The sequence below is a fragment of the Heptranchias perlo genome, chromosome 12 (genome assembly GCF_035084215.1).
Source record: "Heptranchias perlo isolate sHepPer1 chromosome 12, sHepPer1.hap1, whole genome shotgun sequence".
NCBI lineage: Eukaryota > Metazoa > Chordata > Chondrichthyes > Hexanchiformes > Hexanchidae > Heptranchias > Heptranchias perlo.
Window position 1 is genome coordinate 9390425 of NC_090336.1, and position 21910 is coordinate 9412334.

General features: G+C 44.2%; 1 protein-coding gene across 1 annotated transcript in view; it reads left to right on the forward strand.

Moving 5' to 3' along the window:
- pdhx (pyruvate dehydrogenase complex component X) overlaps positions 1-21910 on the forward strand; it is a 205286-nt gene that overhangs the window by 875 nt on the left and 182501 nt on the right. The window lies entirely within an intron of this gene.

The following is a 21910-nucleotide window of genomic DNA, read 5'->3' on the forward strand; positions in this document are numbered from 1 at the left end:
AACCCCCCTTGGGAGGAGGAGGGAGATAAACACCCCTGGGGAGGGGGTGGGTGGGAGAGCAACAAAACCCCATGTGGAGGAAGGGGGGGAGATACAAACACCCTTGAGGTGTGGGGATCTATGTGCAAAGTCCAGGACCAGGCTGTGAGTTTGATTTATGGCAAAAATGTGAAACAGCTGCAGGGAGGGAGGACTCCACACTGCTGGTCTGGAGGCCCAACCAGCCTCACAGTGGGCTCCTCTCTTTACCAAAGCTCTTCAGATGAGGAACTAGATTAAGCAGTTGGTCACAAATATGCCTGGTACACAGCATTGTACTTGGATGACTAGAACATGAAGATAGCTTCTACTTATGAAGCTGTTCTTCTACCATGTTGAAGGCTGATAAGGAAACTGAGATTTGGGATGACAACTGCTGGAACGTGTTACCTGCAAGTTAGGTATGAGAACATGTGCTTGTATATATGGGGCTTGATGTCTACCTTGATTGGGTTGCAGAGAAGGAAGCAGCTGCTGCTGAAATTCCACATATCTAAATGACATAACCACCATTCAACAGGTTATGATGTGTGTCCTTGTTGTGGTCAAGAGGATGCTGATGTTGTGCTCACATTTAATGGTGAATTGCACTGCTCACCATGCTGCTAGTGAAGAGCATCAGATAGCTGCTATCCACCTAGTGAAGGCTCAAACCTGTTCTTGTATGTTGTATAAATGATCAACTAATAGCTATTCCCCTAGGGAGGTGAGTGGGCTCTCTTTGGGGCTGAGTTGGCTCTTAGTCTTAACTCCTGTGCACATCACTATGGGAGATTGATTTGTATTCTTTTTGATATAATTTTTTCTTAGAGTACATCAGAAACCAAATAAGTGAGGTAGATATACAAAGTAAGAAAAATCAAAGATGAACAAAGACTATTCAACACAGCATAGCTCATCTCTTTAGTCCCCCAGTTGTCTCATTGAAACATCCACTGCATTTTGAACATTGCTATTGTTTTTGTCTCTGCTACCTAACCTGAATGATCATTCCAAATATTCTTCACTCTTCGAGGGGGATACAAACTCTTCCTAGTCCCAATTTTTCACTAATTTAAATTTGTGCCTTCTGATCTTAATTTCATTACTTACTTTTGAAATAATATTCTGGATTCATCTTATCTGTACCATTTGTTACTAAATAAACCTCAGGTTCTCTCCATTCTTTCTGGACAGTAGGATTTTTCTCAAAGCTCCTCCTCCTCTACACAGGACTGTTCCTGTTCCTCTTCCTTTCAAATGCACGTATATATTTTTTTGTTGTGCGGTGGCCAGAATGGAGCACTGTATACCCAGTGTAACCTGACCAGTGCATTGTAAAATCTCAGCATAACCAATGAAAGCTTGTACCCTACATTTAAACTAATATGAGGGGCGGGGGCGGGGGTGTTGGCGCGGAGAGAGTCCAGACTTCAGACGAGAGAAGAAGAGCTGAGTTAATAAAGCCAATGGAATAAAAACACAAGGCTTAGCAGAAAAAATATTACCAGAAATGAAAGAAAGAGACTTTGAGGTAGTGAAAGATTAAAAAACACTGTTGTGGAAGGGTCTAGGAATATCTAAAGTTAAATGGGAAAAAAGTTAAACATTCAAAAAAATTGGAGTCCAGATTGAGTGGTATGTTTGTGAATTTACAAAGCATTTAAAACAAAACTGGAGAGTTGGGAACCATTAATGACTATGGAAGGCAATGATACAGTAGCTGCATTAGCTGTAATAGAGACTTGGCTTAGGTTTGCTCAGTACTGTAAATTTAATATTCCTGGTTTGAACATTTTCAGAAGGGGGGGGAATGTTGAGTTGGCAGTATTAGTAAAGGATTCTATCAGCACTAGAATGTAAGGATAATAGAGGTTGTGTTAAGGCTGAATTCATATAGATAGAGTGGAGGAGTAGGAAGGGAAATGGTACAATTCTTGATGTGCATTGCAGGCCACCAGATGGTAGAGATATGGTAGAATGTGAGATTTGTAGACAGTTCAGCGCGATATGCAAGAACAGGCCAATAATATTGGGTGATTTTTAAAGAACTGTCCTAGAAAAGACTGGTGTAAAGATAATGTATGTGGTCAAAGTTGGAACTCTGTAGAATGCATCCAGGACTGCTTCTTGGATTGGTCTCTTTCCAGCCCAGCAAGAAAAGAAGCATTGCTTGGTTTAGTTCTGGGAAATTAAGTGAGACAAATGAATAATAAAAAGCAAACAAAAATCTGCAAATGCAGGAAGCTGAAACAAACACAGAAAATCCTTGAACAGACAGCGTGTCAATTGGCATCTATGGAGAGAACAGATCGGGCAGCATTTCTTAACAAATGAAAATAAAGAGGAGCAAGCATTTAGATAGAATCAGAAAAAGAGGAAATGGAGGGCAAGAACAACAGACAAAACAGAGAGAAAGTATTGGTGGGATGGCTAGAAGACGATGTACCAGATTACCTCCGTCAGGTAGTGGAAGGAACCATTTAGCAAATTAAAGACATTAAAGAAACAAAGAACGCATGAATTGTTAAGGCAGTGAGAGGTGCACCTATGGAAAAGGTGAGAAAATGGGACTAAGCAAAAGCGTGCAGATCAGGTCTGAAATTAAATCAGAACCCACTGACAAAACACAGTGGGCCTGCCACTCCCAAAAACAGAATAAGCACAGGCGCCCGCTGGTCATAGCCCCCTCCCCACCATCACCAATTCTATGTTTCAATGAAGGATCCCCACCCCAAATGTTAACCTGCCTCCACTCCCCAAGCCACCGACAGACCCATCTCACACAGGCAACCCCTGCTATGCAGAAACTAGTGGATATAATTAAAGTCTCGTTACTAAATGCAATGTTCAGAGCAGCGGGCTGCAGAGTGGCCAGGTCAAAGGTAAGGTGCTGTTACTGAAGCTTGTGTTGAGTTTTGTTGGAACAACATAAGAGATTGAGAAGTTAGAGTGAGAACGAGAGCAGGGATTAAAGTGATGAGCCACAGGGAGGCCTGGGTCACACTTGCCGTCAAAACGGAGGTGTTCGGCAAAGGGGTCACGTAATCTGCGTTTGGTCACCCCAATGTAGAGGAGACTGCACCATGAGCAGTGAATACAGTATAGTAAATTAGAGGAATTGCTGTCTCACATGGAAGGAATGTTTGGGGCCCAGGACTGTGATGTGGAAGAGAATGAATGGTCAGGTGTTGCATCCCCTGGGCTTGAATGGGAAGGTGCCGGGGAAGGGGCATATGCAAGTTGGGGCGGTAGAAGAATGGACCAGGATGTTATGAAGGAAAACACTCCTTGGGGAAGGGAAGATATATTGGGTGGTAGGAATGTGCTATAAGTGACAGAAATAGCAGAGGATGATCATATGAGGAGACACTTGACATAATGGGAATATTTCCACTAGAGCAAAGAAGGAAATTGAATGGAGATTTTTAAAATTTATGAAGGATTTTGATCAGGTGAATAGGGAAAGACTCTTTCATTTGGTTGGGGAGTCTGTGACAAGGGGTCACCAATGTAAACCTGGCACTGAGAGTGAGGAAAGAGGTTTAGAGGAATATATTTTACACAGGGGGTTGTTGGAACATGAAATGCTTTGCCTTAAAGCAGAGACCACCTTTGCATCTCTAAGTGAAAAGTGAATAAACTTTTGAAGTAGAGTAAGATGCAGGGCTATGGGGAGAGACCAGGGCAGTGGGTTTAGTTTTAGATTGTTGTAGCAAAGCATCCGCACAGACATAATGGGCCAAATGGCATTATAAACATACAAAAAAGATGGACAAGAGAAGACCTACTGGTCCATCCAGCCTGTTCTCCACTGTTGTGATGCCTTTTGCATCATAATGCATACACTCCCCATCCCATCGGATCCATGTAATCTCCTGGGAGGTGAAAAAACAGGCAAATTCCACAAAATTCCACCTTATAGAGTAGCTTCTAATATGGTACCTCATCAAAAGCTTTCTGAAAGTCCAGTTAGACAATGTCGTCCGGGTTACCCTTATCCATTAACAGCAGTGAAGTGCAACCATGTCCGCTTCGAAATAGTTAATAGAAAAGTTTAGTTTTTATTAACACAGTATATACTGCACATGATGTGTCTTTTGCAATAAAATATATACAAAACTGATTATGGAGGTTGTGTTTTCCTAGTGACTTCTTCAAAAAAATACAATCAAATTGGTAAGACACAACTTTCTTTTCCGGAAGTCCTATTGGGTGTCCCTGATATGGCCGCCTCTGTCTAAATAGTCATATAGTGCAACCCTAATGATTCTCTCCAGCATCTTACCTATTACTAACATCAAGCTAATGGGCCTATAGCTACCCGGATTTGCATCATCCCCCTTTTTAAAGATTGGAATTACGTTACCCTCTTTCCAGTCTAAAGGAACAGTCCCAGACTCCTGTAAGCTATTAAGGATATAGGCAAGGGGCTCGCATAACACCTGTCCCATTTCCTTAACTCGGTGTATATCATCCAGACTGGCAGTCCGATCTATTTAAGGTTCTTTATTCTTTCTAAAATAATATCCTCATCTATTTTAATATTAACAATTTTATTGTCAATGGCATTACTTAATGCTGTCAGTTGAGTATCATCAGGAGTGAAGACTGATGTAAAGTACTCATTAATATCTCTGAGAGTCCTCTCTAACCTGTCCTTGAGCATCTTTCAATGGGCCAATACAGTCTTTGGTCCTCTGATGCTTAACATAGTTGAAAAAGTTTTTCCCATTGCGATCACAATCCTCTTTTCCATTAGTCTTTTAGAATCGTAGAATCATATAGCACATATTTGGCCCATCGTGCCTGTGCCAGCTCTTTGAAAGAGCTATCCAATTAGTCCCACTGCTCTGCCCTTTCCCCATAGCCCTGCAAATTTTTCCTTTTTGAAAGTTACGTATTGAATAATAGCAGCCGTTTTTTAACTGTTCATGGTACTCGTCTTTGTTTTGCTTTGTACTATGTAGATTTAATTTATTTTTTAAAATGCGTTTATGTCGTCTTTGTCTTTGTACATGACCAGTCAGCCACCTTGGCGTCTTCTTCCTACACTCCCTTCTTTTGAATTTAGGCTAACAAGTCTGTAATTGCCTTGGTCAAATTTATCTCCCTTTTTAAATAGATAGATATTCCATCTGCTTGCTTCCAGTCTGTGGAACTTTACCAGTGCCCAATGTTCCCTCATGCTGACAGCAAATTTGCTCCTAGGCTCTTCCAGAACCTTGGGTTGTATGCGGTCTGGCCCATGATTTTCTCTGGGTGTTAAGTTTAACAAAATAATAGATTCAAGTAAGTGGGTGAGCAAAACTGGTAGAAAGCAGTCATGGATGATTTATCTGTTTCCATCAATAGTCTCAGCTTTGATCCCACCCTGAAATGTGTGAAAGGAAATGAATGGGGATTAAAAAATGCTTGTTAAGTATTTATTAGAAAGCCAAGCAATAGAAACTCATGCAGGATAGCTCAGGAATGGGTGGGGGGCAAGAGGGGGGGTGTAAAGAAAAGTTAGTCCTGAACTTTAGTTGACGCATGGAGTTAATGCCATTAGCTAGTAGCAAAAGGCAAGTACGATCCAGCTGTGGCAGTGGGGTCCTATTAACATTAGCAGTGAGGTGCAGCCACGATCGCTTCAAAATAGTTAATAGAAACATTTAGTTTTTATTAACAGTATATACCGTACATGATGTGTCTTTTACAATAAAATATATACAAAACTGATTTTGGAAGTTGCGTTTTCCTAGTGTAGTGATTGTATGAAGGAACACAGCTTTAAATGGTCTTCAAAACCATAATAATAACTGAACTACATTGGCAAATTAGTAGATTGTAAATCTGAAGCTGTCACTGCTAAAGCTGCACAGCGCACTAGTCAGGGCACTACTTGAGTACTCCATTTAGTCTGGTCACCTGAGTCACAAGGGAAACATCTAAGCCTGGGAAGGAATGCAGAGAAGGACCACACGGCTGACCCTGGTGCCAGAGGACTGAGTTACGATTGTTTATGGGAGTGACCAGCGCTGCTGTACCTGAGAGGATGTCTTGGGCTAGAACCTAAATTGTAACAAAAATACTAAATGGAATAGAAAAGGTTAAACAGTGACTGCAGGCCAAGGGGACGTAGTTACAGTCTGGTAAAAGGCAAATTCAGGACTGAAGTCAAGAACCTCCTCTTCAGATAGAGGGATTAATACTTGGCATTATCTCTGGAGTCATTCAGGAAGCAGATAGATACTATAATGGAGGGGGAATTTTAGGTTTCTATGGAAAGATGAGCTCGATGGGCTGAATGGCATCGCTCATCTGTACTTATGTTTGTGGGGTGAGCACTTTCCTCTATGATTTTTACAATAACTGCAGTGGGCAGCGTACATTTTCAGGGTGATATTTGACCAGGAGTGGCGCACTGATATTTTCTGCAGTGGTTTATGATGTGCTACTGGCTGACAGTGATTGGAAAAAGGATTGATGGAGATGACTTGTGCTTGTTGGGACAAGGCGGTCTGCTTGCTCTGTGCCTGTCACTGGATTCTATCCACCTCCTCCACCACCACCAGTGCTATGTGTGTAATATGCACTATTTACAAGATACACTGCAGCAACTCACCAAGCTTACTTCCACAGCACCTTCCATCCCTATGACCTCTTCCATAAAAAACGACAGGAATCGCAAGTTTCTTGCAAATCCTCCTACTAATGTGCATATATCTGAATCTGCAGATCCTGTGTTCTGACTTAGAATTTATCCAACAAAGTAATAACAGTGCTAAGAACAGCCCTTACCAAACCTGCAGGCCCATGAAATTCAAACAGGACAGACCAACGAGTAAGAAATAAAATTGGAACTAGAACTGAGTTACCTGGGCTTCGCGGACTGGTTGCTGCACGTGGCCCACAGGCTGTAGTTGGGACAGCTCTGCTATTGCAGACACTGAAACAAAACCTGATTTTGCTGCCGTTTAAATCATGTGTTTTGACCAGGGAAGCGTCCAGCACCAGTAAAGCTCACCACAGGCCAAAACCAAAACGAAACTTGCTGAAAACTTAGTCAAACACAAGGATATATATTGTGTAGAGTAGTATAAGCTGGAATGGGTTTCAAGGAAGTAACATTGAATGGCTGAGATGATTTTAGACAAAACATTCTGTTCCTACCTATTCAGGGGAACTTCATTATCCAGAGAGTGGTTAGAATGTGGAACTCGGTACCACAAGGAGTAGTTGAGGTGAATAGTATAGATGCATAAACACCTGAGGAAGAAAGGAATAGTAGGATATGCTGATAGGGTGAGATGAAGTGAGGTGGGAGGAGGCTCGTGTGGAGCATAAATAACGGCATGGACCAGTTGGGCCGAATGGCCTGTTTCTGTGCTGTAAATTCTATGCAATTCTATACTAAACTCCAGCCTATATGTTGTGTCTGTGACATTTCAGCTCATTTTCAAACTGTTTAGTTGTCTAGTACTTTTAAGGGTGAGTTCCCTGTTGAGTTTTGCTGTTTGGAGCTTTCTTTGTTCTGCTTCATGTAACAGAAATTGGAAGGGGTAATTGGAAGATGTCTCCTCCCGTTATGAGATGGGAAAAGATGGCATTTGCTGCAGCAAAGGTAGTGGAGTTCTATATTCAATGCATTGGATGGCAGCGCATTCCAACTGAATCTACATTCAATGCACTGGATGGCAGCGCATTCTAACTGAGTCTACATTCAATGCATTGGATGGCAGTGCATTCTAACTGAATCTACTTTCAATGCACTGGATGGCAGTGTATTCTAACTGAATCTACATTCAATGCACTGGATGGCAGCCCATTCTAACTGAATCTACATTCAATGCGCTGGATGGCAGCCCATTCTAACTGAATCTACACTCACTGCACTGGATGGCAGCCCATTCTAACTGAATCTACTTTCAATGCACTGGATGGCAGCCCATTCTAACTGAATCTACATTCAATGCACTGGATGGCAGCCCATTCTAACTGAATCTACATTCAATGCGCTGGATGGCAGCCCATTCTAACTGAATCTACATTCAATGCGCTGGATGGCAGCCCATTCTAACTGAATCTACATTCAATGCACTGGATGGCAGCCCATTCTAACTGAATCTACATTCAATGCACTGGATGGCAGCCCATTCTAACTGAATCTACATTCAATGCACTGGATGGCAGCCCATTCTAACTGAATCTACATTCAATGCACTGGATGGCAGCCCATTCTAACTGAGTCTACACTCACTGCACTGGATGGCAGTGCATTCTAACTGAATCTACATTCAATGCACTGGATGGCAGCCCATTCTAACTGAATCTACATTCAATGCGCTGGATGGCAGCCCATTCTAACTGAATCTACATTCAATGCACTGGATGGCAGCCCATTCTAACTTGGTAAAAGAATCAAAGGTGATATGAGGAAAAACATTTTTACACAGCAAGTAGTTATGATATGGAATGCATTGCCTGAAAGGGTGGTGGAAGCAGATTCAATCATGCCTTTCAAAAAGGAATTGGACAAATACTTGAAGGGAAAAAAATTGCAGAGCTGCGGGGGAATGGGACTAACTGGATTGCTGTTACAAAGAGCCGTCACGGGCTTGATGGACCGAATGGTGGCCTCCTGTGCTGTAACTATTCAATGATTCTATGATTCAATGCACTGGATGGCAGCCCATTCTAACTGAATCTACATTCAATGCACTGGATGGCAGCCCATTCTAACTGAATCTACATTCAATGTGCTGGATGGCAGCCCATTCTAACTGAATCTACATTCAATGCGCTGGATGGCAGCCCATTCTAACTGAATCTACATTCAATGCACTGGATGGCAGCCCATTCTAACTGAATCTACATTCAATGCACTGGATGGCAGCCCATTCTAACTGAATCTACACTCACTGCACTGGATGGCAGCCCATTCTAACTGAATCTACTTTCAATGCACTGGATGGCAGCCCATTCTAACTGAATCTACATTCAATGCACTGGATGGCAGCCCATTCTAACTGAATCTACATTCAATGCACTGGATGGCAGCCCATTCTAACTGAATCTACATTCAATGCACTGGATGGCAGCCCATTCTAACTGAATCTACATTCAATGCACTGGATGGCAGCCCATTCTAACTGAATCTACACTCACTGCACTGGATGGCAGCCCATTCTAACTGAATCTACACTCACTGCACTGGATGGCAGCCCATTCTAACTGAATCTACATTCAATGCACTGGATGGCAGCCCATTCTAACTGAATCTACATTCAATGCACTGGATGGCAGCCCATTCTAACTGAATCTACATTCAATGCACTGGATGGCAGCCCATTCTAACTGAATCTACATTCAATGCACTGGATGGCAGCCCATTCTAACTGAATCTACATTCAATGCACTGGATGGCAGCCCATTCTAACTGAATCTACATTCAATGCACTGGATGGCAGCCCATTCTAACTGAATCTACATTCAATGCACTGGATGGCAGCCCATTCTAACTGAATCTACACTCACTGCACTGGATGGCAGCCCATTCTAACTGAATCTACTTTCAATGCACTGGATGGCAGCCCATTCTAACTGAATCTACATTCAATGCACTGGATGGCAGCCCATTCTAACTGAATCTACATTCAATGCACTGGATGGCAGCCCATTCTAACTGAATCTACATTCAATGCACTGGATGGCAGCCCATTCTAACTGAATCTACATTCAATGCACTGGATGGCAGCCCATTCTAACTGAATCTACACTCACTGCACTGGATGGCAGCCCATTCTAACTGAATCTACACTCACTGCACTGGATGGCAGCCCATTCTAACTGAATCTACATTCAATGCACTGGATGGCAGCCCATTCTAACTGAATCTACATTCAATGCACTGGATGGCAGCCCATTCTAACTGAATCTACATTCAATGCGCTGGATGGCAGCCCATTCTAACTGAATCTACATTCAATGCACTGGATGGCAGCCCATTCTAACTGAATCTACATTCAATGCACTGGATGGCAGCCCATTCTAACTGAATCTACATTCAATGCACTGGATGGCAGCCCATTCTAACTGAATCTACATTCAATGCGCTGGATGGCAGCCCATTCTAACTGAATCTACACTCACTGCACTGGATGGCAGCCCATTCTAACTGAATCTACTTTCAATGCACTGGATGGCAGCCCATTCTAACTGAATCTACATTCAATGCACTGGATGGCAGCCCATTCTAACTGAATCTACATTCAATGCACTGGATGGCAGCCCATTCTAACTGAATCTACATTCAATGCACTGGATGGCAGCCCATTCTAACTGAATCTACATTCAATGCACTGGATGGCAGCCCATTCTAACTGAATCTACATTCAATGCACTGGATGGCAGCCCATTCTAACTGAATCTACATTCAATGCGCTGGATGGCAGCCCATTCTAACTGAATCTACATTCAATGCACTGGATGGCAGCCCATTCTAACTGAATCTACATTCAATGCACTGGATGGCAGCCCATTCTAACTGAATCTACATTCAATGCACTGGATGGCAGCCCATTCTAACTGAATCTACATTCAATGCGCTGGATGGCAGCCCATTCTAACTGAATCTACATTCAATGCACTGGATGGCAGCCCATTCTAACTGAATCTACATTCAATGCGCTGGATGGCAGCCCATTCTAACTGAATCTACACTCACTGCACTGGATGGCAGCCCATTCTAACTGAATCTACTTTCAATGCACTGGATGGCAGCCCATTCTAACTGAATCTACATTCAATGCACTGGATGGCAGCCCATTCTAACTGAATCTACATTCAATGCACTGGATGGCAGCCCATTCTAACTGAATCTACATTCAATGCACTGGATGGCAGCCCATTCTAACTGAATCTACATTCAATGCACTGGATGGCAGCCCATTCTAACTGAATCTACACTCACTGCACTGGATGGCAGCCCATTCTAACTGAATCTACACTCACTGCACTGGATGGCAGCCCATTCTAACTGAATCTACATTCAATGCACTGGATGGCAGCCCATTCTAACTGAATCTACATTCAATGCACTGGATGGCAGCCCATTCTAACTGAATCTACACTCACTGCACTGGATGGCAGCCCATTCTAACTGAATCTACATTCAATGCACTGGATGGCAGCCCATTCTAACTGAATCTACATTCAATGCACTGGATGGCAGCCCATTCTAACTGAATCTACATTCAATGCACTGGATGGCAGCCCATTCTAACTGAATCTACATTCAATGTGCTGGATGGCAGCCCATTCTAACTGAATCTACATTCAATGTGCTGGATGGCAGCCCATTCTAACTGAATCTACATTCAATGTGCTGGATGGCAGCCCATTCTAACTGAATCTACATTCAATGCACTGGATGGCAGCCCATTCTAACTGAATCTACATTCAATGCACTGGATGGCAGCCCATTCTAACTGAATCTACATTCAATGTGCTGGATGGCAGCCCATTCTAACTGAATCTACATTCAATGTGCTGGATGGCAGCCCATTCTAACTGAATCTACATTCAATGCGCTGGATGGCAGCCCATTCTAACTGAATCTACATTCAATGCACTGGATGGCAGCCCATTCTAACTGAATCTACATTCAATGCACTGGATGGCAGCCCATTCTAACTGAATCTACATTCAATGCACTGGATGGCAGCCCATTCTAACTGAATCTACACTCACTGCACTGGATGGCAGCCCATTCTAACTGAATCTACACTCACTGCACTGGATGGCAGCCCATTCTAACTGAATCTACATTCAATGCACTGGATGGCAGCCCATTCTAACTGAATCTACATTCAATGCACTGGATGGCAGCCCATTCTAACTGAATCTACATTCAATGCGCTGGATGGCAGCCCATTCTAACTGAATCTACACTCACTGCACTGGATGGCAGCCCATTCTAACTGAATCTACTTTCAATGCACTGGATGGCAGCCCATTCTAACTGAATCTACATTCAATGCACTGGATGGCAGCCCATTCTAACTGAATCTACATTCAATGCACTGGATGGCAGCCCATTCTAACTGAATCTACATTCAATGCACTGGATGGCAGCCCATTCTAACTGAATCTACATTCAATGCACTGGATGGCAGCCCATTCTAACTGAATCTACGTTCAATGCACTGGATGGCAGCCCATTCTAACTGAATCTACATTCAATGTGCTGGATGGCAGCCCATTCTAACTGAATCTACATTCAATGCACTGGATGGCAGCCCATTCTAACTGAATCTACATTCAATGCACTGGATGGCAGCCCATTCTAACTGAATCTACACTCACTGCACTGGATGGCAGCCCATTCTAACTGAATCTACACTCACTGCACTGGATGGCAGCCCATTCTAACTGAATCTACATTCAATGCACTGGATGGCAGCCCATTCTAACTGAATCTACATTCAATGCACTGGATGGCAGCCCATTCTAACTGAATCTACACTCACTGCACTGGATGGCAGCCCATTCTAACTGAATCTACATTCAATGCACTGGATGGCAGCCCATTCTAACTGAATCTACATTCAATGCACTGGATGGCAGCCCATTCTAACTGAATCTACATTCAATGCACTGGATGGCAGCCCATTCTAACTGAATCTACATTCAATGCACTGGATGGCAGTTTGTTCACTCCTAAATGGCCTAGTTCTGATTTTAAGATTATACCTTTTTCTGGATTCCCCCACCGGAGGAATTTGTTTTTCTACCCTATCAAATCCTTTTATCATTTTAAATGCCACAATTAGATAACGCTCAATTTTCTAAATTCAAGAGAATACAGGCCAAGTTTATGCAACCTGGCCCCACAATTGAACCATTTAAGCCCTGGTATCATTCTAGTTAATCTGTGCTGAACTTCCTCCAAGGCCATTATATCTTCCCTGAGGTTCAGTGCCCAAACTGAACACTGTATTCCAGATATCTTCTGACCAAAGCTTTATGCAACTCGAGCATAACTTCCTCCCCTTTGTATTCCAGCTCCCTTGAGATAAAGGCCAACATATTTGTGAGAAGTTAGGAACTGTGAAGGAGCAGAGAGATTATGGGGTCCAAGTACAAAAATCACTAACAGCTACAAAAAATAATTAAAAAGGCTAATATAATGTTGGCCTTTATCTCAAGGGAGCTGGAATTTTCCAAAATTCATGTCACCTGCAAACTTGGATATGCACCTCTCTATTCTTCATCCAAGTCATTAATATATAGTGAAAAACTAAGGCTCCTGTCCGGATTCCTGGGGAACACCACTTGACACATCCCACCAAGCAGTGTATAATCTCTTTATCCCTACACTCTAGCTCCTATCTCCCAGCCAATTATCAACCCATGTCCCAAGGTTACCTCCAATTCTTTGCATTTTCATCTTTGCTAATAATCTCTCGTGGGGAACCTTATCGAATGCCTTCTGGAAGTCCACATAACTAACATCCATTGGCACTCCCCTATCTGCCGTGCTAGTGGCCTCCTCCTTTCTAATTCTTCTAGTCATGCCTAACATTTTAAATTCCACTCATGGGAACTTGACCGTGTCCTTCTCAGACTCTGTTTAGCTGATTATACCTACTTTCTATCTGAATTGGTAGTGTTATAGCCAGGGAGTTTTATTATATTAATCAACTATTTGATTCCAATATCATTTATAAAACACCCAGTAGTTATCAAAATTTGCTGCTGTGAAACCAGCTAGTTACATTCACACTTCAGTTTCAGTACAACTGCAGGGGGCATAAGTGTGCTATGGTTGGGGAAGATATATCTATAAACATCAACAGATCGAGAGGTGATCAGGTTAGATTGACGCAGTGTTGTCTGTGAGCAGTGTGGTAATAACTGGGCACTCTTATTGTTTCTAACATTTTTGCAGACTTGTTCCATCGAGCTCATGTTTAGTTTGCAATGGGTAATTTTCTGCTTGGACTCTCAGCCATATTTTCTCATTGGTGGGTTGGAGTAATTCACTGATCTAATTTTGTTTCGAGACCCAAATAATAACTAAATTTGACTTCATTAACAGTATTGTTACATAATTGCAAAAGAATTGATTTTTGTTTTAGCAGCAGATGTTGTAAATTGTAGAGTGTTGGCAATTTGAACATAGGCCTGCATTATGATGTGTACATAATCCTGCATTTATAGGAGACTTGGTCAAGAAACCAAAATTCCTGCACTCATCCCCTGGTAAATGTTATAAAAACAAAGAACTTGCATTTATACAACGCCTTTCATGACCTCAGGATATCCCAAAGCACTTTACGGCAAATGAAGTACTTTTGAATTGTAGTCACTGTTGTAATGTAGGAAACATGGCCGCCAATTGCGCACAGCAAGATCCCACAAACAGCAATGTGATAATGACCAGATAATCTGTTTCTTAATGATGTTGGTTGAGGGATAAATATTGGTAAGGACACCAGGGAGAACTTTTTTTTTATTTGTTCATGGGATGTGGGCGCCGCTGGCAAGGCCAGCATTTGTTGCCCATCCCTAATTGCCCTTGAGAAGGTGGTGGTGAGCCGCCTTCTTGAACCGCTGCAGTCCGTGTGGTGAAGGTTCTCCCACAGTGCTGTTAGGAAGGGAGTTCCAGGATTTTGACCCAGCGACGATGAAGGAACGGCGATATATTTCCAAGTCGGGATGGTGTGTGACTTGGAGGGGAACGTGCAGGTGGTGTTGTTCCCATATACCTGCTGCTCTTGTCCTTCTAGGTGGTAGAGGTCACGGGTTTGGGAGGTGCTGTCGAAGAAGCCTTGGCGAGTTGCTGCAGTGCATCCTGGGGATGGTACACACTGCAGCCACAGTGCGCCGGTGGTGAAGGGAGTGAATATTTAGGGTGGAGGATGGGGTGCCAATCAAGTGGGCTGCTTTGTTCTGGATGGTGTCGAGCTTTTTAAGTTTTGGAGGAGCTGTGCTCATCCAGGCAAGTGGAGAGTATTCCATCACACTCCTGACTTGTGCCTTGCAGATGATGGAAAGGCTTTGGGGAGTTAGGAGGTGAGTCACTTGCCGCAGAATACCCAGCCTCTGATCTGCTCTTGTAGCCACAATATTTATGTGGCTGGTCCAGTTAAGTTTCTGGTCAATGGTGACCCCCAGGATGTTGATGGTGGGGGATTCGGCGATGGTAATGCCGTTGAATGTCAAGGGGAGGTGGTTAGACTCTCTCTTGTTGGAGATGGTCATTGCACTTGTCTGGCGCGAATGTTACTTGCCACTTATCAGCCCAAGCCTGGATGTTGTCCAGGCCTTGCTGCATGCTGGCGCAGACTACTTCATTATCTGAGGGGATGCGAATGGAACTGAACACTGTGCAATCATCAGCGAACATCCCCATTTCTGACCTTATGATGGAGGGAAGTTCATTGATGAAGCAGCTGAAGATGGTTGGGCCAAGGACACTGCCTTGAGGAACTCCTGCAGCAATGTCCTGGGGCTGAGATGATTGGCCTCCAACAACCACTACCATCTTCCTTTGTGCTAGGTATGACTCCAGCCACTGGAGAGTATTCGCTTGATTCCCATTGACTTCAATTTACTCGGGCTCCTTGGTGCCACACGCGGACAAATGCTGCCTTGATGTCAAGGGCAGTCACTCTCACGTCAACTCTGGAATTCAGCTCTTTTGTCCATGTTTGGACCAAGGCTGTAATGAGGTCTGGAGCCGAGTGGTCCTGGCGGAACCCAAACTGAGCATCGGTGAGCAGGTTATTGGTGAGTAAGTGCCGCTTGATAGCACTGTCGACAACACCTTCCATCACTTTGCTGATGATTGAGAGTAGACTGATGGGGCGGTAATTGGCTGGATTGGATTTGTCCTGCTTTTTGTGGACAGGACATACCTGGGCAATTTTCCATATTGTCAGGTTGATGCCAGTGTTGTAGCTGTACTAGAACAGTTTAGCTAGAGGCGCGGCTAGTTCTGGAGCACAAATCTTCAGCACTACAGCTGGGATGTTGTCAGGGCCCATGGCCTTTACTGAATCCAGTGCACTCAGCCGTTTCTTGATATCACATGGAGTGAATCGAATTGGCTGAAGACTGGTTTCTGTGATGGTGGGGATATCGGGAGGAGGCCGAGATGGGTCATCCACTCGGCACTTCTGGCTGAAGATGGTTGCAAACGCTTCAGCCTTGTCTTTTGCACTGAAGTGCTGGACTCTGCCATCATTGAGGATGGAGATGTTCACAGAGCCTCCTCCTCCCATTAGTTGTTTAATTGTCCTCCACCATTCACGACTGGATGTGGTAGGACTGCAGAGCTTTGATCTGATCCGTTGGTTGTGGAATCGCTTAGCTCTGTCTATAGCATGTTGCTTCTGCTATTTAGCATGCATGTAGTCCTGAGTTGTAGCTTCACCAGATTGGCACCTCATTTTTAAGTACGCCTGGTGCTGTTCCTGGCATGCTCTTCTACACTCCTCATTGAACCGGGATTGATTCCCCGGCTTGTTGGTAATGGTAGAGTGAGGAACGTGCCTGGCCATGAGGTTACAGATTGTGCTGGAATACAATTCTGCTGCTGCTGATGGCCCACAGCACCTCGTGGATGCCCAGTTTTGAGCTGCTAGATCTGTTCTAAATGGAATAGATTCAGCACGGTGATGGTGCCACACAACACGTTGGATGGTGTCCTCAGTGCAAAGACGGGACTTCGTCTCCACGAGGACTGTGTGGTGGTCACTCCTAGCAATACTGTCATGGACAGATGCATCTGCGACAGGTAGATTTTTCCCTAGTGTTGGTTCGCTCACCACCTGCCGCAAGCCCATTCTGGCAGCTATGTCCTTCAGGACTCGGTCAGTGGTGGTGCTACCGAGCCACTCTTGGTGATGGACATTGAAGTCCCCCACCCAGAGTACATTCTGTGCCCTTGCTACCCTCAGTGTCTCTTCCAAGTGTTGCTCAACATGGAGGAGGACTGATTCATCAGCTGAGGGAGGGCGATAGGTGGTAATCAGCAGGAGGTTTCCTTGCCCCTGTTTGACCCGAAGCCATGAGATATCATGGGGTGCAGAGTCAATGTTGAGGACTCCCAGGGCCACTCCCTCCTGACTGTATACCACTGTACCGCCCCCTCTGGTGGGTCTGTCCTGCCGGTGAGACAGGACATACCCATGGATGGTGATGGAAGAGTCTGGGACGTTGGCTGAAAGGTATGATTCTGTGAGTATGGCTCTGTCAGGCTGTTGCTTGACTAATCTGTGGGACAGCTCTCCCAATTTTGGCACTAGTCATCTGATGTTAGTGAGGATGACTTTGCAGGGTCCTCTGGGCTTGGTTTGCCTTTGTCATGTCCGGTGCCTAATGCTGGGTGGTCCGTCCGGTTTTATTCTTGTGACTTTTCGTAGCGAGATTTTACAACTGAGTGGCTTGCTAGGCCATTTCAGAGGGCAATTAAGAATCAACCACATTGCTGTGGGTCTGGAGTCACATATAGGCCAGACCGGGTAAGGACGGCAGGTTTCCTTCCCGAAAGGACATTAGTGAACCAGTTGGGTTTTTACGACAATCCAGTAGTTTCACGGCCACCATTACTCACACTAGTTTTTCTTTATTCCAGATTTTATTTAATTAATTGAATTGAATTAATAAATTGAATTTAAATTCCCCAGCTGCGGTGGCGGCATTTGAACTCATAACTCCGGATTATTAGTCGAGGCCTCTGGATTACTAGTCCAGTAACATATCCGTACCCTGCTCTTCTTCAAAGTAGGATCTTTTATGACTTCATGCGAGGACAGACGGGGCCTTGGTTTAAAGTCTCATCTGAAAGAAGGCACCTCTAACAGTGCAGCACTTCCTCAATATTGTACTGGAGTGTTGGCCTAGATTTTGTGCTTGTGTTATACTAGAAAGAACTAATGTGGGTTGTGTACAGGGTACTGCACCCGTACAGTGCTGTTGTCAGTATAATCGTCATGCCATTGAGCCAACTTTGCAGATGCTATGCTGGAATGGAGAACTGATAACTGATTAAGTCATCCTGTGCCACGATATCTGAAGATAGGAACTGGAGAACTCCTTTGCCAAGTGCTTTCATTTGCTTAATGTGTCCCATTCTGCAGTTAGTTATCACAAATGATGAATTATCAGTTCACTGTAAATGGTGCTAACACCCACGGGCCAATCGTAGATTTCACATTCCTAAGAATAGTAATATGTTACACAGTTTTTTAAAAAACTCTTGTGAATTTTATGCTCATGCAAGTGAGGAATTTTAGTGCTAGTGAATGGAATGCTTTTGGACATCCAGCACTCCGAGGTCAGCTCTAGCTGGGTTAGATTCAGGCTAAAACGTTCCTGCAGAGAGTAGGGATAAACGGGTCATTTTCAGGTCGGCAAGCTGTAACTAGTGGGGTGCCGCAAGGATCGGTGCTTGGGCCTCAGCTATTTACAATCTATATTAATGATTTGGCTGAAGGGACCGAGCGTAATGTATCCAAGTTTGCTGACGATACAAAGCTAGGTGGGAAAGTAAGCTGTGAGGAGGACACAAAGTGTCTGCAAAGGGATATAGACAGGTTAAGTGAGTGGGCAAGAAGGTGGCAGATGGAGTATAATGTGGGAAAATGTGAGGTTATTCACTTTGGTAGGAAGAATAGAAAAACAGAATATTTTTAAATGGTGAGAAATTATTAAATGTTGGTGTTCAGATAGTCTTGGGTGTCCCAGTACAAGAAACACAATAAGTTAGTATGCAAGTACAGCAGGCAATTAGGAAAGCAAATGGCATGTTCGCCTTTATTGCCAGGGGATTGGAGTACAATGGTAAGCAAGTCTTACTACAATCATACAGGGCTTTGGTGAGACCTCACCTGGAGTACTGTGTACAGTTTTGGTCTCCTTATCTAAGGAAGGATATACTTGCCTTAGAGGCAGTGAAACAAAGGTTCACTTGATTGATTCCTGGGATGAGAGGGTTGTCCGATGAGGAAAGGTTGAGTATAATGTGCCGATACTCTCTGGAGTTTAGAAGAATGAGAAGTGATCTCATTGAAACATATAAGATTCTGGGGGGTGCTTAACAGGGTAGATGCTGTTTCCCATGGCTGGAGAGTCTGGAACTTGAGGGCATAGTCTCAGGATAAGGGGTCGGCCATTTAGGACTGAGATGAGGAGGAATTTCTTCAGTCAGAGGATTGTGAATCTTTGGAATTCTCTACCCCAGAAGGCTTTGAATGCTCAGTCGTTGAGTATATTGAAGACTGAGATAGAGAGATTTTTGGACTCGAGGGGAATCAAGGGATATGGGGATCATGCAGGAAAGTGGAGTTGAGGTTGAAGATCAGCCATGATCTGATTGAACAGCGAAGCAAGCTGGAGGGGCCATATGGCCTACACCTGCTCCTATTTCTTATGTTCTTAAAGCTCCCTCTACTCCCCCCAGCTTCAGAAGAGCACCCCTTTGTCCCTAAACTTTCCCACTTCCCACTTCTGGCAACCTCAGGCCTCTCTGAGTGGGACTGCTAATCAGTGCTGGATTAGGTGGAGTTTTGTACTGTGGACCATACCTTCTACAAACTGGATTAAGTGTTCAAACTGGTTTCACATCAGACGACCCTTACCGCCAACAAAGGAGGCCTCCATCCATTAGTTTGCATTTGAACTCTGGTCTTAGTTGTGAAAGCCATTGCTTGACTCATTGCACCTCTTGGGCTCCTCTTCCATGAGATTTTTAATAGTACAGTGTAATGAAAAAGGCTGGACTAGCAGCAGTCCATATTGAGGCCTGTCTCTGTGGGACAGATCCAATTTCAGCCATGATGGAAAGAAGGAAAATGCTTTTAGTTTTCTCGTTATGTCGCTTCCAATTCAGTCCCTTTGATTTTGCGGGACTGTGCCAGCTGACTGATACATGCAAATGGTTGTCACTAATGTAACATCGCACTGCTAGAAACAGCTACTTCACCTAGTTCCGAACTTTATCCATTGTTTTAACAATGTTGTAAATGACTGTCACAATCAACACCCAAACAACATTTTGCATCAGCAACACAGACAAACTCCTCTGGATTACCTGGTGGGTTCAACAGGGTGATAGCAGCTCTGCTATACCAACTGGAAACAGAAGCTAATGGGGAAGCAGTTTAAGAGGGGAAGTTACCCCAAACTGACAGGAGGAATAAAACAAGTGGGGAAAAAAAACCCAGACCAAATTTATTTATTTACTTAGGAACAAAGCAATAAGCATTTGACTTATCAGGAAATAAATATGTAATTCAGGTCGTTGATTATTCAATCATTACACTCAACTAGCGAATAATTATTTGTATAAAACAATCATTTATTAATTCTATCTAGCCAGGAATTTCATTATGCATTTAGTTATTTATGCACTTATTTATCTATCCCTTTAAGGCTTGTTAGTTGGTGGATTAAGCCGTCATGAATAAAGTCAATATGTATTTATGTAACAATTACATTTGCAATTAGTTGTTTATTAGCCATAATTCTTAAAGAATCCTGACTGCACTTGGCCGTATTCAGCAAATCTGCTGAGGGCAGGTAAAGAGGAACAAAGTATGGATTTAAGACGGATCTACAGGATTAAGCTAAAGGTAAGTACAGAGAGAGATCCTGAAGTAAGGTGTCGAAAATGAGCGCCCCATTAGTAAGGCCTGAGTTCCAAGATCTTTAGCACAGTTGCCAACTGTCCGCTTTTCATGCAGTCAGTCAACTTTTGCAGGCACAGAAAACAGCTGATTTCCAAGCCCCCGCACAAACTACGTGACTTGGAGCTGGAAAGGCTGAATGTTTGCGCTTAAGGCGAGCGGTTGGCAATTATTATTTTTTTTATTCGTTCACGGGATGTGGGCGTCGCTGGCGAGGCCGGCATTTATTGCCCATCCCTAATTGCCCTCGAGAAGGTGGTGGTGAGCCGCCTTCTTGAACCGCTGCAGTCCGTGTGGTGACGGTTCTCCCACAGTGCTGTTAGGAAGGGAGTTCCAGGATTTTGACCCAGCGACAATGAAGGAACGGCGATATATTTCCAAGTCGGGATGGTGTGTGACTTGGAGGGGAACGTGCAGGTGGTGTTGTTCCCATGCGCCTGCTGCCCTTGTCCTTCTAGGTGGTAGAGGTCGCGGGTTTGGGAGGTGCTGTCGAAGAAGCCTTGGCGAGTTGCTGCAGTGCATCCTGTGGATGGTGCACACTGCAGCCACAGTGCGCCGGTGGTGAAGGGAGTGAATGTTTAGGGTGGTGGATGGGGTGCCAATCAAGCGGGCTGCTTTATCTTGGATGGTGTCGAGCTTCTTGAGTGTTGTTGGAGCTGCACTCATCCAGGCAAGTGGAGAGAATTCCATCACACTCCCGACTTGTGCCTTGTAGATGGTGGAAAGGCTTTGGGGGGTCAGGAGGTGAGTCACTCGCCGCAGAATACCCAGCCTCTGACCTGCTCTCGTAGCCACAGTATTTATATGGCTGGTCCAGTTAAGTTTCTGGTCAATGGTGACCCCCAGGATGTTGATGGTGGGGGATTCGGCGATGGTAATGCCGTTGAATGTCAAGGGGAGGTGGTCATTGCCTGGCACTTATCTGGCGCGAATGTTACTTGCCACTTATCAGCCCAAGCCTGGATGTTGTCCAGGTCTTGCTGCATGCAGGCTCGGACTGCTTCATTATCTGAGGGGTTGCGAATGGAACTGAACATTGTGCAGTCATCAGCGAACATCCCCATTTCTGACCTTATGATGGAGGGAAGGTCATTGATGAAGCAGCTGAAGATGGCTGGGCCTAGGACACTGCCCTGAGGAACTCCTGCAGCAATGCCCTGGGGCTGAGATGATTGGCCTCCAACAACCACTACCATCTTCCTTTGTGCTAGGTA